The sequence below is a fragment of the Pholcus phalangioides genome, unplaced genomic scaffold (assembly GCF_987345545.1).
Source record: "Pholcus phalangioides strain wild (caught in Gottingen) unplaced genomic scaffold, Ppha-v1.0 ptg000015l_1, whole genome shotgun sequence".
Taxonomy (NCBI): domain Eukaryota; kingdom Metazoa; phylum Arthropoda; class Arachnida; order Araneae; family Pholcidae; genus Pholcus; species Pholcus phalangioides.
Window position 1 is genome coordinate 111,324,948 of NW_028301608.1, and position 15,586 is coordinate 111,340,533.

Genomic DNA, 15,586 nt, shown 5'->3' on the forward strand with positions numbered 1-15,586 from the left:
GTTCTACTGTATCCATGTACAAGAAACTCCAGTGTACAGTGGGGTGGTAGGTTAAGGTGGCACAAAAATACTCATATCAATGAAGAAATACTGAATACTCTCTGAAACGCGAGAGGAGAAGAAAAAATAATTATTATAACGATTCCGGAAAACTTGAAAATGAGGACAAAAGGGTGAATTTTCCAAAATGCAAGGAGGACGCTTGAAACGACATCAAAAAAAGAAGGACGGTTGGTAACGCTACATTCTTGCAAATTCGACAAAACAATGAAAAATAAATTATCTAACTTTTATTTCATGGCGCCATCTACCAAGCATTTCCTCAACATAAAACATCGGTGATATGGTTCATTTAAGGTATCCGACTACCTTTCTTGTCACTTTTCTTTAAAATGGTTTCTGGAGTGAACTTTAATTACATTTTTTGATAGAAAGTGACTCTAAATGGTGAAAACTGTGACAAATTTTGGTCTATCTATTACATTTTCTATGAAAAAGTTGTTTTTATGTCAAATTTTAGGCAAAATTCATGTGATATTCGAAACACGATTGCAAAAAATTTTATTTTATGAAATGCTTTGTGATTTTCACAGTGCATTTAGCTAGTAATGTTGCATGTTATGAACAAAAACTTAAAGGACTGCATGGTATGTTCATAAGTTACACTAAAATATGTTTAAGTACGTGTGAATTTTTTGAAATTTCATCCTACATTTTGTCTATAAAACACTGTAATTCAAAAAATACATGTGATAGACCTTAGATTTTGGTTCATAACCTCAACAATATATAGCAAAATATCACATTAAAATTTCGTAAGGATGCAATGCACCAATATTTACAAATCATGTCACAAATTCAAGTAAAATGTCAAAAATAGCATTCTTCGTAAAACACGTTTGAAGTCTTTATTCGCGTATTACTTGTATGTAAAAACGCAACACTAAAGTGAACGTAACTTTGATTCTAAGCATCATATAAACCAAACAAGGCCCGTTTTGGAATCACAACAAGTAGGGCTTTTATAAAAAAATAAAGAAATGAAAATCCATATTTTCTTCCAAAAGGACGTTTTCAACGTAGTCGGATACCTTAAAGAAACATTTAATTTCAGCACACAAATTCCAAAGAAACAAATTAAATTAACTTCAAGAAAATATCTAAATACATGAATAAAAAAATATACATCAAATTCAATTTGTTATAAAAGAAAAAAAAAACTACACAGTAATTAATTTCTTTTAAATAAATTATATCATTATTAGTCCGAAGCCGAAAAAAAAATAAACATGGAAATAAATATTTCCAATGACATATAAAAACGCTAAATTACTTTAGTAAATAAATTTTTCAAGTGTTAATGAAGATTGATTAAGAAGGAAGGAAAAAAAAAATACGTTCCCCAGGTGAGGCTCGAACTCACAACCCCGGCATCGCTCACAAGCACTGTCTTATAAGTACCGTGCGCTAACCAATTGCGCCACTGGGGACACATCTTTGTAGGCCAAAAGTAAGCATTTTCTAAATATAGCCCAGGGAAATCGATTCGAATTTGTTGTGAATTGCAAAATTTCATGAAAACATACAATTTTTGCTTTTTTTTAATTTCGTGAGATAAAAGTACGATGAATTTTTTTTTTTTTTGTTCATTTTGATTTGCTTTTGATAGATTTTTTTTTCTGAATTGGATGGAATTGACCGCACTTTAGTTTTGAACCATATCCACTTATAAAAAAAAACCATATGCACATCAAATCGAAATTATTATTATCATTATGACAGCACAAAAAAATGAGGAAAATACAGACAAAAAAAATTTACCAAGAGGGCAAGTGAAAAAAATGACCCATTTTGGTAAATGCTAGTAAAAATATTAATATGAGCCGGCTGACCATATTTGCTCGAGAAATAGACGTGAAATCGGACTACGAAATACGGGACGTTGCCAATAATTGCAAGAAGCAAGCAAAGTCGCCAGCTCGTGCTAAAAGCACTGAACTATAAGTACACTTACTTATAGCTTATAGCTAAGGTGACCATATTTCGTCGAGAGAAATACGGAAATTGCGATTCCAAATACGGGTCATCGACAATTATCGCCAAAAATGATGCGAAATTCAAACAAAGTTGCCAAATATTGTTGAAATTACGGAAAAATCCCAATGGCAGGAAACGAAGCATTACTGCAAATTGCAATGGATTAAAATGAATTCCACGAAAAACAAAACGTTCTTCAAGACAAATGTGGGAGATTAATATTCTCATTTATAGTCGTAATCCTCACAATATAATTTATGTGTTGAAAAATAATTTTAATCTTTGACTTCAATAAAGAATAAAAATTCAAGTAGACTTCGTGTAAAATACGGGAAAAACCGGGACACTTTTGCCAAAAAGTCGGGACGGCCAAAAATACAACAAATACTGGGACTGTCCCGAGAAATACGGGACGTATGGCCACCCTACTTATAGCTAAACTTACTTAAGCTTTACTTATAGCTCAGTGGCTAAAATCACAGAAAAGTCACCAATTGAGATAATTAATGAACCACTTCAAATTGCAGTGAATTTAAAAAAAACATGAAAAATATGTGAAATAAATATCCTTATTTGTAGTCGTAATTATCTTAATGTAATTTTTGAGTTGGGAAGATAATTCTAATCGTTGATTTAACAAAATTGATTTAATAAAAACCAAGTTGGCTTCGTTGAAAATACGTGTAAAGCAGGGACATTTTAGCTAAGAAAAGTCGGGACAGTCGAAAAAACAAAAAACCGGGACCGTCCTAGTAAGTATAGGAAACAATATTTTGAACGGTAGTGTGTACTGGATATATATATATATAGTAGGAATAAAAATCAAGAGAATATGAAGATATAGAATGAAGAAATAGCAAAAAAAAAAATAGCTTTTCGAATGACAAAAGCGCTAGTGCTGCTCTCTTGTTCATTCAAAATATATACAAAAAGGTAATTATTTGAAGAAAAGTAGATAGAATATATATATATGATTTATGGCAACAGAGGAGGTGCAATTTAAAAACAGTTTTACATGTTGCATCAAAAAAAAAAAAAAAATTATATCTTTTTTGGATGCTGGAATGAAAAGCAAAATCAACTAGATGCAGCATGTAATTGAATGAAACTGTTACGTTATTTAAGAATTACACGATCAACACAGAAAAACATTAAAACAAATTTTCTATACCATCGAGTGAGAATACGTATTGCTTGTCACGTCTTTTAAAGGATGGCAAATTAGTATTGTGGGTGATTTCTGGTGGTAACGTAAAGTAAAATGTTTCTTCAACAGTGTTTTATGAGGTAACGTAAGTGAACACATATATCATTTAGTCTATTTGAAGATCCAGATGTATTTAAAGGTGGTGAGAACTGACGAGAATGGATTTATAGAAATATAACTGTTGACGCGTAATGTAAGTATTCCGAGATGTTGATGAAGTTGTTTTGATAGTGTAGTAAAATCACATTTGTGGTACAGTATAACTTATACACGTTGTAAGGTTGCAGGCATGTTACTCTCTGCTGCGAGCAACAGATCCCCCCCCCCCCCCATAACGTTACAATTATTCATTCATTACACTTCACACTCTACGAGTTGAGGATCAAACTTATAGTTTAAAAAATCGATTGCAGATGGTAGCGCTACACATAACAAGCATTACACAGAATCAAACGTCACGGAAGGTTCACTATGCATGCACACACATTCCAACATGTACCAATTCGTTAAAAGTTCCTCAGAGGAATATGAACGAGGTGCATGTCTGGTTTAGTAGTTAGTATAACTTATACAAATACACGCCACAAGAGACAAAATGCCCAATGTATATACATGATGAAACATTATACAATGCCCATAAAGAATACTTATGGATAACTTCTCGATTTACTACACTTATTGCCCAAAGACGATCAAAAATTACAAATATTTTCAAATATTGTTGTAAAAAATTAAAATGTCGAAAGGCAATACCTTTATATACTACATGTTATCTTTGTCCATTTCTGTTAATTTAAAATGTTTTTGAAGGGGTTAGTTGCTCAAAATTTCTCCGGGAGAAATTCCTTGAGCTTCCCGAACCCAATGTGTCCCCTCTAAAGGTCGATCTTGTGTATGCCAATGCTCGTGACCAAGGTGTAGTGTATTGGAATGTGGTAGGTACGGCACATCACACACACATGGGTAACTTTTCTATCTTTTGGCGCAGCATACCCTTGATGATCTTTCCATCAGTAAAAACAAACTCCGAATCCAAACTCCAATCCGAAGATGCATATGCACACTCGAATGGTTGATGGCACATACCGCAGCAAATCCGTCGGAAAAATATGGTAGTCGTTTTTGGTGAAGTGCTGTTGTGCACTCTCGAAAAAACCTTCCTTTGTCACTAGGTCACTTCCGGTCATTTACATTCTTTTACCCTGCTTTGGTTACATACATGCTTTCCACGCTCTAGGTCACTCTTTTCGTCACTCACATGCTTGCCCATTCCCTTGGTCATTCACTGACTTGGTTTCTCGCTATCCAGGTGTTACTTTTATGCTTACATACTCTTTTGGTCACTTCTCAAGGGTGTTTGCCAATTTCGAAAATACCCTTGTAGATACAATCGGTCGAATTTTGCCAAAAACTTGTCCATTGTACCAGCTTTCGAAAGAGCTTACAAAAAAGTCATACATCCGGCTTTTTTTTCAGACTTGAGGCATTTTTTCACCCATAATCGATTATCCACAACAACTCGAAAACGGTTCGAGATAGGATAGGGTTGGTAAGGTGTTTCATGTTCCACTTGGGCTCGTCTACCACCCCCCCCCCCTCAACTTTTCATTTGGAAGAATAGGTCACGTTTACCCGGTATTAGAAAGATGCATTTTATGTGGGGGGGGGGGGGGAATAAATCAGGGTTCGTAGGGTTACAATAAAGCTTCGCGATGGTGAGGAGAAAGGAAAGAAAACAAAAAACACACCGGATTGAATTTATTCCACTGGCGTTTGGACGAAATATTTCGTTCGTTATCGTAAAGGGGATAATTATGTAATTTCGAATCAATGAACCCTTTGAATTTACTAAAAGAACGCAAATGCATACAGGAGTGTAGTTGATTTTATTACTGCACTGTCACTTTCCCGTAATAAACAGATTCGCACTCGGTGGGAGAAAACACTGAGGTGGTGGTGGTGGTGTTGAGGTTCTTATTGGTCGAGATGCCACGGCCATTCACGGGTGTACTTCAGGTACTTGGGATGGAACACGTACGCCGGCACGATGCCCGCGTGCCTGGCGTAACCGGACTCGCAGGGCGTCGGCCAGTTCCTCAGCAGCGGGGGATCGTGCTTCAGAGTGAACCTGTCGGCGATCGAGATCTCCATGTCCTCGTACCAGTCGTGCAGGTGGTCCCTGGGTCTCCTCCTCTGCAGGACGTTGCTCTCGAGGGTGCAGTCTTTCGCCGGTGGTGCCAAGACCTCCGAGATCTCCCTCATCCGTTTCGGGTCGGACGAGATGGCCCGCCTCTCGCATAGGCCCCTGTACATCATGGCGTCGCCGTTGAAGAAGATCTTCGTGCGGGGCGGATCCTCGACGAATTTCAACCTGCACATGACGGGTGGATCCCGGACGCTTCTGCAGGAACGGAAGCCCAAGGGAGTCATGCCGTACGACTGCATTGTGTCTGTGGCCTGCACGAACAATGAAACACAGCATTCTCAATGGAAATATACACTCGAAATATTGATTACACACCCAGGGGTTCTAACCTTTTTTTTCAGCCGCGACCCAAAATCAACAAGATCAACTTCGCAAACCATGGAACCGTGTTTTTTTTTAATTAGTGAAACCAGTGACGCAATAAGTAATTTGTAACAGGACTGTATGTGAATTTAAACGATCCATCTTGGAAGCCCCTGCGAATCAAGTTTCGGTCGTGATCTGCTAAGAACCCCTGGCTCTAAGCGAATTGGCACGACCCATCTCGGAAGCCCCAGCGAATAAAGTTTGGGTCATGACGCATAGCTCAAGAATTCCTGGCTCGAAGTGGATTCGTACGACCCATCTCCAACGCTCCCGCTAATCAAGCCTGGGTCGTGCTGTAAGCGGATTCGAGCGACCGTTTTAGGCATCTCCTGTGACCGAGTTTGGATTGTGAAACATAGGTTAAGAACCCCTGTCATACACGCTCAGAAACGGAAGAACCACCAGATACACTAAGGTCATGGCTCCCACAGCGATGGAGCTGACAGAGCTCCAGCTCAGATGCCCAGAACTGCTCTCATAATTTTCTATTTTCTACATTATAAAGACCCCGTGAAAAATATGGCTTGGGCGCTTTTTTTTTTTTGGCCCCGTTCAAGATCACAGTCTGGGGGGGGGGGGGAGCCCTACAGTGGTATGTAGGGGCTATGAGCCAGGTTGCCATCACCCCACCACATGTGGAATTTCGAACAAGCTCAGAGAAACTGAATACCTTCTCCTGAATACTTCTTTAATCGCTGATTCGGCATTTTTAACGAGCACCGCTATGTTCACTGACCCCCCCCCCCCCCAAGAGTGCCCGATGATTGGCTCTATCTTTGTGAGTAGACACTGACACTCTTCCGAGACACTTCAGAAGATACAAATCATTATTTGGCTGATAAGATCTTTAATCCACTCGCCAAATGGCAGCATTCAGCTAAGATTTGATGTAATTGCTATCGGTGGCATCGAAACTATGTACGCAGGGTTGCCGTGTCATCTATGCATTGATAATTTATGTCGTACTATGGTCATCTTATGCACACGAGGTCTAATTAGACTAGGCTCTGCAATTTATTGCCTTTTCAGAACTGAAGCGTCCAACATTTTTTGTGGGACTCCCTGCTGAGCAATCTTTTTCCGTGTTCATCAGTCACTGAATTGAAAGACAGAAAGTTTTAAATTACCAGCTTTCCACGAAACACATGGGGTACTTACGTATTATCCGGAACCTGCTTGGCGAGAAAGTATTAACAAATGCCTGTTTGGCGATGTTTTGGTACCATAGTAATAATCCTCGCGTATAATCACCAAATATGGCATTTTGTTTATTCAAAGCTTTTTGTCATTAGGGTTGCCACGAGTATTCCTCATCAGTATATCCTGTCGGATTTTCATATCGCCAATACGCCATTGCACGGTTAATGGAGTGACGCCTTTTTTTGGCGAAAAATCACGGCATTCGGCTCGGGTTCCGGTTTATACGTAAGTACCATACAGGGGTTTCAAATTTCCAGAAATCGGAAGTTTGTCAACACTAGGCTGACCATATTTCGGTACTCTTCCATAATAACCATACCACGCATTTCGCACACCCAATTGGCGCATTTCAGATTGTTTCTTTCCGCACGCCTTTGGCGCAATATAGTAGGCTTGGACATAACCTAACAACTACTTCTACTATATCTGCTGACTCCGTCATGCTGATGCGTAACTCCGAGTAAATTCACCAAGGCAAAAAAAAAGGCGCCAAGTGGTATGGTTATAACGGTACCTCATTTTCTCCAGAAAAATACAAGCACATGGAATCACAAGTATGAGAAATCAACGTCTTTCGCCAAAAGTGAACCGAGCAGCTAATTGTAAACGAGAAATCGCTCAAAAATTACCAAACGACGGGAAATGAAGTACTACTGCTGCAAAACGCAGCGGAGTTACGTCCCGGGAAATGCGGTTAACATGTTCACCCTCGTCGAAACTGACCCAGAGACCCAGGATGGGGGGGGGGGGGGTTACATCAAGTTTTAAAATTACTGAAAGTTTCGAGAGAGAGGAAAAAAATGAAATCGCATTGTAGAATTGTACCTGTGTTATTGCTCGCGTAGGGTGCCTAGTGACTCACTGAAACGATGACATTTGCTTGTAGGCAATTAAACGACCTGAACTAGAAGATTCTCTTTCCTGATGATAACTGAAATATTTACACTTCTCTGCACTTCGGATCAAAATATCCGCGTAAATAGTACAGACAAGAATGAAATCTCGAGATTATGTGTCATATATGGACGAAGCTATCCTGATGCTCTATGTAAAAGCATATTCTGTATAGTATAACACGCTCAACTCATTTGATCATTTTTGCGCATCACTGTTATTTTCTGCACACGAGGGCTGATTAGACCTGGACCTACAATTTATTGCCGATTCCGAACGGCAGGCTTTTTTATTTATATATTCAACGAGAGGTTGGTGCGCAAACCCCTCGATGGGGGGACTCCCTGCGGTAGAAATTTTTTGCTGCGGTCAAGTCACCGTTTTCTGTTGTTCCCCTGTGTCAGGAAAGTTTTCTGACAAGGACGAACCGGGTATCGAACTCGCGACACCGCTAAACATCCTTTGATACTTTAGGCGGGTATCTTATCGACCGGGCTACCACGCGTACAAATATGGCCCGCCGGCCAGAGTGTGAATATGTTATTTAAAAAGACTGATTTTCAAAAATGACTGGTGATTTTTCGGGCTTTGGCCGGTCAGTTCGTGAAGTAGCTAGATATCCCTGACCAGGGTCCGATGTGCTGTGTAAGACGGTCCGGTAGGAGCCAAATCCATTTTCTTTATTGCCAACATGTGGTATATGGCTATGTACAGTAGCTGTATTGGATTAGCTCAATGTGACGAGAGAGAAAAAAAACGACGAATTTGAGAAAACAAAAAATTGTTAAATTTTGGGAAAAAAATGATTACCGTATCGTGACTGTGATATGATGAGTTGCCATGGCTAACGTGACTATGGTTATAACAAAAAAAATATTCCTCGCATTTGGCCAAGGATCTCCAGCTACTTCGCGAATCGGCTGGCCAAAATCCGAACATTGGCTAATTCGCGAACTGGTCGATTTCGGGCTTTGGCCGTAACAGATATAAAGGTTTCAAAATAAGCTCTTAAATTACTAGATCAAATTTAGGTACTACCTAACTGCTACTACCGACTTGTTTGAGAAACTCAGAAAATTTGGATCCAAATACCTGTTCCTCTTAACCAGAACATAGCCCGACGCTGTCTCAACGAATAGATATAAGCAGGTGTTCAAAGAACTCGGCCATGCTGGGAAAAAGGATCCAAATACCAGAAAAATATGGGAAATCACCAATTGTCACCATGATGTTACCAATTTATTGGCTACATCTTACATCACGGAAGCTTTGCAAATAGTTGGAAATCGATGTGAATATAGTGGTGGAATAGGGCCGTATTCACCGACATGGTTTAAACTATAGTCACAATTCTTTGATGAGATCGACACGGATTGGTTAAATTCAGGTTTTTAACCAATCTTGGTTGATCTCTTATTCAAAAATTGTAACTTCAGTTTAAACCATGTCGGTGAATACGGCCCTTAGAGGTACGAACCCCAGAAAATTAAATATAAAATAATTAGCGCTGGACATATATGTATAACTTTTGAGTTGGTTATTCATGCTGTAACAATGATTTCCAACTTATTTATATCTACTCAAGCACGAAAATGAAAATTAGTGCCTCTGCGGTCTTATAATATCCAACTGCATCAATCCATATAGTTTACGATTAGGCTGAAATTATGGGCCCATAAATTGAAGAAATTCCGCAGCAAGGCATTTTTTGAAGCAAAAACAGGAAGATCGACAACTTGAACTTGATGGGTGCGAAATATCCAGCGCCCATCAAAAAGAAAACAAAAACAATTCATTTCTACGTTTCTTTAATTTATACAAATACAAAAAACAACACCACAGCATGCAAAAATGCCCAACGAGGTGGCTGATAAAAAGATGGCCATAACAAATATGAATGTCATATATTTCAAAAATACAGCAACTCAATTAAAAATGCAATTCCAAACAATATATACACGATAAAATATTATACAATGCCCATAAAGAATACTTATGGTTGTCTTATTCTAAGTATGAATAACTTCTCGAATTACCCCAACATGTTTATCATACTTCTTTTTAAACACGTCAATTGTGTTAGAATTTATTACCTCCGCGACACCATAGCCTTGCCCCTCACCAATCGATACTGGTGTCCCCTTGTAAAAGCAGCCGATTGACGGTGTACTAAAAGTTCATGGTCCATCCTATCTATCCCGTTGAAAATGTTGAATACTTCGATCATATTTCCTCGACACCTGTGTTCATCCAATGTAAACATATTCAAAAAAATGAAGCGTCTTCATAACTCAAGCCCTCAAGGGACTGAGCGGGGGGCCCATGTTTGGTGTTTGCGTAACTCAAGCACCGTGTGCCAATAATGATACGCGTAGCTTTTCTCTGCACCCCTTCAACCAAGTCCATGTCCCTCTGTAAGTATGGTCTCCAAAACCTTACAGCATACTCCAGTCCAGGACGAACTAAGCCTCGGAAAAGTGGAGGAAGAATGACTTTAAGAGAACGCCTGGTCCAATGATAGAATTCCCCGTTCACCATTAATCGTTGTCTCCTATCTCTTAACCACGACTCTATCCAATTCAGGAAGTTTCACCCCAATCTCGTGTAAAAACGTTTCAAGAGTTGACCATGTTGGACTCGATCGAATGTCTTCCGGAAATTAAGTAAAACATCTATATTTTTGCCCTTACCCAAAGCCTTAGTCACGTGATCATCGAAGCAAAGGAAGTTAGTCACACACACAGCTTCTCTACTACCCTTTTCAAATAACGGAACATTAGCAAGCTTCCAATCATTTGGGACGATACCCTCAGCAACAATACTCCTGTAGATCTGTACGAGAGAGAGACTGGCCCCAACAATTCATTAGCACATTCCCTGAGGACCCTGGGATAGATATTATCTGGCACTGGTGCTTTGCTTGCACATACATTTTTAGAAGATTTAGGACCTCCACGTCTTCCACTTGAATATCGTTGAGGATTTTATTAACCCATGCAACACTCGTACATTGAATATCATTATCTCTATTAAAAACCGACGCGAAAAATTCATTGAAAGCACTACACACGTCTATATTGCTCTCTATCCTAGACCCTCCTATCGAGAGGGGGGGGGGGCAACTGTCCTCTTACATCCATTATTGACGTATCTAAATGATTTTGGGCCAGTGCCAATATTATCTGCTAACCTAGATAGTCAACTTACTTTTTACTATCCCTTTCCTCAACGCTCTTCTTTCATCAGTAAACAATGATAGGCTTCATCCATTTTTATACTCTCCGAATGCTCTTTTCTAGATAAAGTTTACGCACGCTTTCCGTCAACCATAGGAGGCGCAATCTACAAACACGATTTTTACGAATAAAGGGTATGACGTCGTGCAAAACAGAGGACAGCTTTGTACTGAATTCTTCCTATTGACTTACCACCCCGACTGATTCTGACCTACCTCTCTCTCTCTCTCAAAACATCAAAGTCATTTCTCCGAAAACAAGGAACCAGTTTTTTTGTTATCAACCTTATTCCGACTGTATTCAACCTGTTCCAGACCCTGCCACGAAGCTGGGCTGGAAGAAATCTCGGCAACGGGATAAGTCCAGTGGCAAAGTTTTGCCGTTCATTCATTCATGTTATCAACCTTAGCGGAAGAAAATTCGTTACCCCGAAACATGTTCAAGATCCTCGGAATTGGTAACTAAATCCAAAAAAGCGGTACCCCTAGTGGCTTCTGATACAAAAAAAAAAAAAAATGATCGAGCACCAACTTAATCTCTTTCATATTGATCTCTAGCTGAAAGGTTCTCCCAATCGATACCCAAGTAATTGAAATCACCTAGTATGACAACCCTCTTACGCTTACACATGTAGGAAATTTGATCATGGAATTTGGCGATGTAGTTTGGATCCCTATTCGGTGGATTTTAACAAACCCCAACGATAAGTTTGTCTTTTGTTTCCAAGCTCAACCCATATAGTTACTCTCCTTCAAACATGATTTCACTTATATCAACACTCCACCCCTTTCTTATTAGATCTATTTGTCAAAACAGTATCGTATCCTGAGGTGTGTAAGATTCATTCCCATCGTTTGCCCAAGATTCTGTAATTTAGCTATAAGATCCAGGCCCTCCACAACTACCAGTTTCTAAAAAATATTTTATTACCCAAGCTCCTGGCATCAATCAAAAAGCCATCAAGTCAGAGGTGGGTAAGTCAATACTGTTGCTATTATCAACTAATCAACCCGCATTCCCGTCTACGTGGCGTGTGGTTTGGGAGTAAAAAACATGATTTAGATTTATGTCTTTCATGAGTTGCGCGGGAAGTCGACATATTGGTTATCTTCTCTACGATTTGTATGTCCTTAAGAAAAAAGGAAATATCACGTGATCCCAAAAACCTCATCACTTCAACTGGGCAACGACGGGCTAGTTTTGTGATAAGTGAAATTAATTTGCGTAATCATAACCTTTTTAGACTCGTTCATTTCTTGAAACCTTCGAAATGTTTTTTCATTTTTTATACTCAAGACATGCATTGAAAGCCAGTGGCGTCGGAGCCGGGGGTGCTCGAGCACCCACGGAAGTTTGTAGGAAGGGTCCGAGCATCCACAGAATTGATTCAAAAATCGAAATTTCCTACATGAATCTCAAGACGGGCACCCACAGGTTCGAAACACTTCCGACGCCCCTGTTGAAAGCAAATGTCTGAAAAAATGTTTATTTTTCCGAATTTTCGATTTTTTTTTTGTGAAGAAATAATTCATTTCGTAAAATTTTTTCAGCCAAGATGTGTGATGTAAGGGTATAATCCTCATCACATACAATTTGTTTTGCAGAATTTTAGTAATAAATCACTTCCTCCTGGAAGCCATCTTTTCCCTGAAAATTGAACTTTTAGTGCGGCCCTCTGATGAAAGCCTCTAAAGTTCACATTTCGAACTCATAATCCTTTAAAATATGAAAAAAAAATCTTGCCTTTCGCAAAATTAAATGTAATATTTTAAAGCTTCTTAATCCTGGAGGTCATTGCTGCCAAACATGGCATATAATTGACCTTTTTTCCCACTGTTAGTAACCATACATGCACCTCGTCCATATTCTTCTAGAAACTTCTAATGAATTGGTATATGTTGGGATGTGCGTGTTGTGAATCTAAAGGCCCGTTTACACGACGCAAGCGCTTTAGTTGGTAACTTAATTTTTAGTTGCCAAGTACGATACGATGTATGCAGACGATAAGGGGCGTTTACACGGCTTTAGTTGACAAGTGCAGAAGTGATTTAGTTGGTAAGTCAGATAAGAACGGTTCTATTTTTTCCGGTTAAGTAGACGTATGCGCATGCGCCAGTGGGCGGGACCTGCCGCGCTGGAGGGGTCATTTTGCTCTCTCACGGAGGGGTTTATTTTGATCTCAAGCGTGAACCTGTTCATACTCCGTCGTCTCCTGAAGTTTCGCTAGAATTCCGCGAAAATATTGGATGGTGAGGTGGCCAGAGGACACAACCTTCAAGTTTGTTGAAAAATATATTCGCCATGAATGTTTGTTGAACTATAGAAATGAAAATTACCTTAATAAACAAGCTAAAAATTATTCGATGTTGGAAAAAGCTATGGAATATTCTGTCGACGTGATGTCAGGAGTGGAAAAAAATTGAAGATTCAAAAATATATATCGGGTGGGGAGGATTTATATATTAAAAACTGGAGGGGGGTTTCGAATATTTCTCTCGTCCAGAACGAATTTGCTGCCATCTGTTGTAAAAATAGATGATCAAATATTTAACATAAAGATGTCATCTCTACAGATTAAATTAAAAAAATGATTTCGAAAATTTGGAAATAATTTTTGTTTAATGAATTTTTATTATTTAATTTTTAACCCTTAGAATTTCCTACGAATGCCAAGAATCTTCTCCTGTATTTTCGGCTTACATAATTCATAATTTATCTCCTCTTCAACTTCGATTAAAATATCATATAATCGATATTTACAACTTGGACGAGAAATAGAGAAATCTTATATTTCTTCTCGATGACTTACATAAGTTTATAATATGTTGTGTATTCTTTTTTCCCCTGTGGAGTCATCTCTCGCCCCCCTTACGTGGGTGCAGAGGCGAAAAAAGGGGACAAGCGAACTGTTTCCCTTGCGTGACCTACTTCTTGCTCAGTGTGTTGCTCTCGCGCAAGTGATATAGTTTCTCCTTTTTTATTGAATAAATTTATATTCTTTAAAAAAAATATCATATAATGTGGCTCTGATCACAGTATTCTTAAGTTCTACCTGATCATCTTCATCCATCGTTACGAAAGCTATGAGCTTTAAAAAAAGCACCTCTCTGAATGCCAGATAAATAAAAAATTATTACTATTATTCTCCCGCGCGTTGTGCGTCTGTCTCTCTCCGTGGATTTGAGTAGACTGAAGCGCGCATGCGCTAATTGCGCTCGCCTCCGTAAAAATTATCCAATGAGCATCTACTTGCCACTTATACGTGTGGACACTTTCAAGAAGAATCGGTAAGTTAAAATTAAGTTGCCCTCTAAAGCGCTTGCCTCGTGTAAACGGGCCTTAACGTGAAGTTTGTTTCTGTGCAGTGCTGCCATCTACCATAAATCTTTATAACTATGAGTGAAGCGAGATTTAATAATTGTACCGATGTAGGCTTGTTGCTCTCTGCGGCGAGACGTTTTAACGTGGAGATCGAATCGGAACGAAATGCAAGTTAAACTTGTCAATTACCGATACACTAAACAAACAGCAGTGAGCTACTATAAGACTACACTTCTCTCTGGAATGATGTGTGAAACGTCCGAACTGTGTTGGGAAGCCCGCAATGGATGCCAACTCCCATAGAAGGGGAGTAAAATAATTATAAATCTGCAGAAATGTTAAATGGCTTAAAGCATTAAATCGCTGATAGACGGCGTGGACCTACGAAGGGTGTATGAAGCGCTACTGGGACCCCAATAGACCAAGTACGGTTCTATATATTTAACGTGGAGATCGACTCCCACTTGCGCCTCCAAGTTGGAAACCACAGCGACAACGGTGGGGTCCGAGCCCGTTACTTCGACTATCACAGCTCCTTTTTTCTCACTGCCAACTCCCCGAGGTCAAAAGGGAAAAGTTCTAGCGAGAAAAGCAATCTCTTTTCCCCCCCCCCCCCAATTGTAGTACCAGGGTCTGGAAGAATATAGCAACAGCCGAGAACCCCACCAAAAAAAAACTACCAGAGACATTAGATAAAATTATTTTCACACAAAATTTATATCTACGAAATGTTCGCGCAAAAAAAAAAAAATTCATTCGGCAAACGAACCGCAATTGTTGAAGCTGTCGAGAAAAAAAAAAAGAGCAACATCGAAATATTTCGAATATTTTTGCGTTTTAATTCAGCAAGTACAGATTAGAAGAAAGCGTCCGAGTGAGCCCTAATTAGCAAGACGCAATGAGGAAAGACCAGAACGAAGAGTGTAAGGCCTTTTAGTATCCTGCAATCATGGGAAATTAAATCTTTATTCGAGGACCTAACGTAAAATTGGCAAAAAGAATGTGACAAAGCACTTTTTCTTTTGTGATCAGGTATCATACGCAATCATTAGCGATATTCAATTTATTTGATCATTTTATGCAAACGAAGGCCAATTAGACCGGCACGTACAATTTATT

The 15,586-nt window shown here is 39.1% G+C and overlaps 1 non-coding gene across 1 annotated transcript; it reads right to left on the reverse strand.

The window, feature by feature from the left end:
• Positions 1 to 1,398: 1,398 nt before the first annotated feature.
• Positions 1,399 to 1,490, reverse strand: TRNAI-UAU (transfer RNA isoleucine (anticodon UAU)). The gene is given in 2 exon segments: positions 1,399 to 1,434; positions 1,453 to 1,490. It is a non-coding gene; the product is annotated as a tRNA-Ile (tRNA).
• Between the last annotated feature and the right edge of the window lie 14,096 nt (positions 1,491 to 15,586).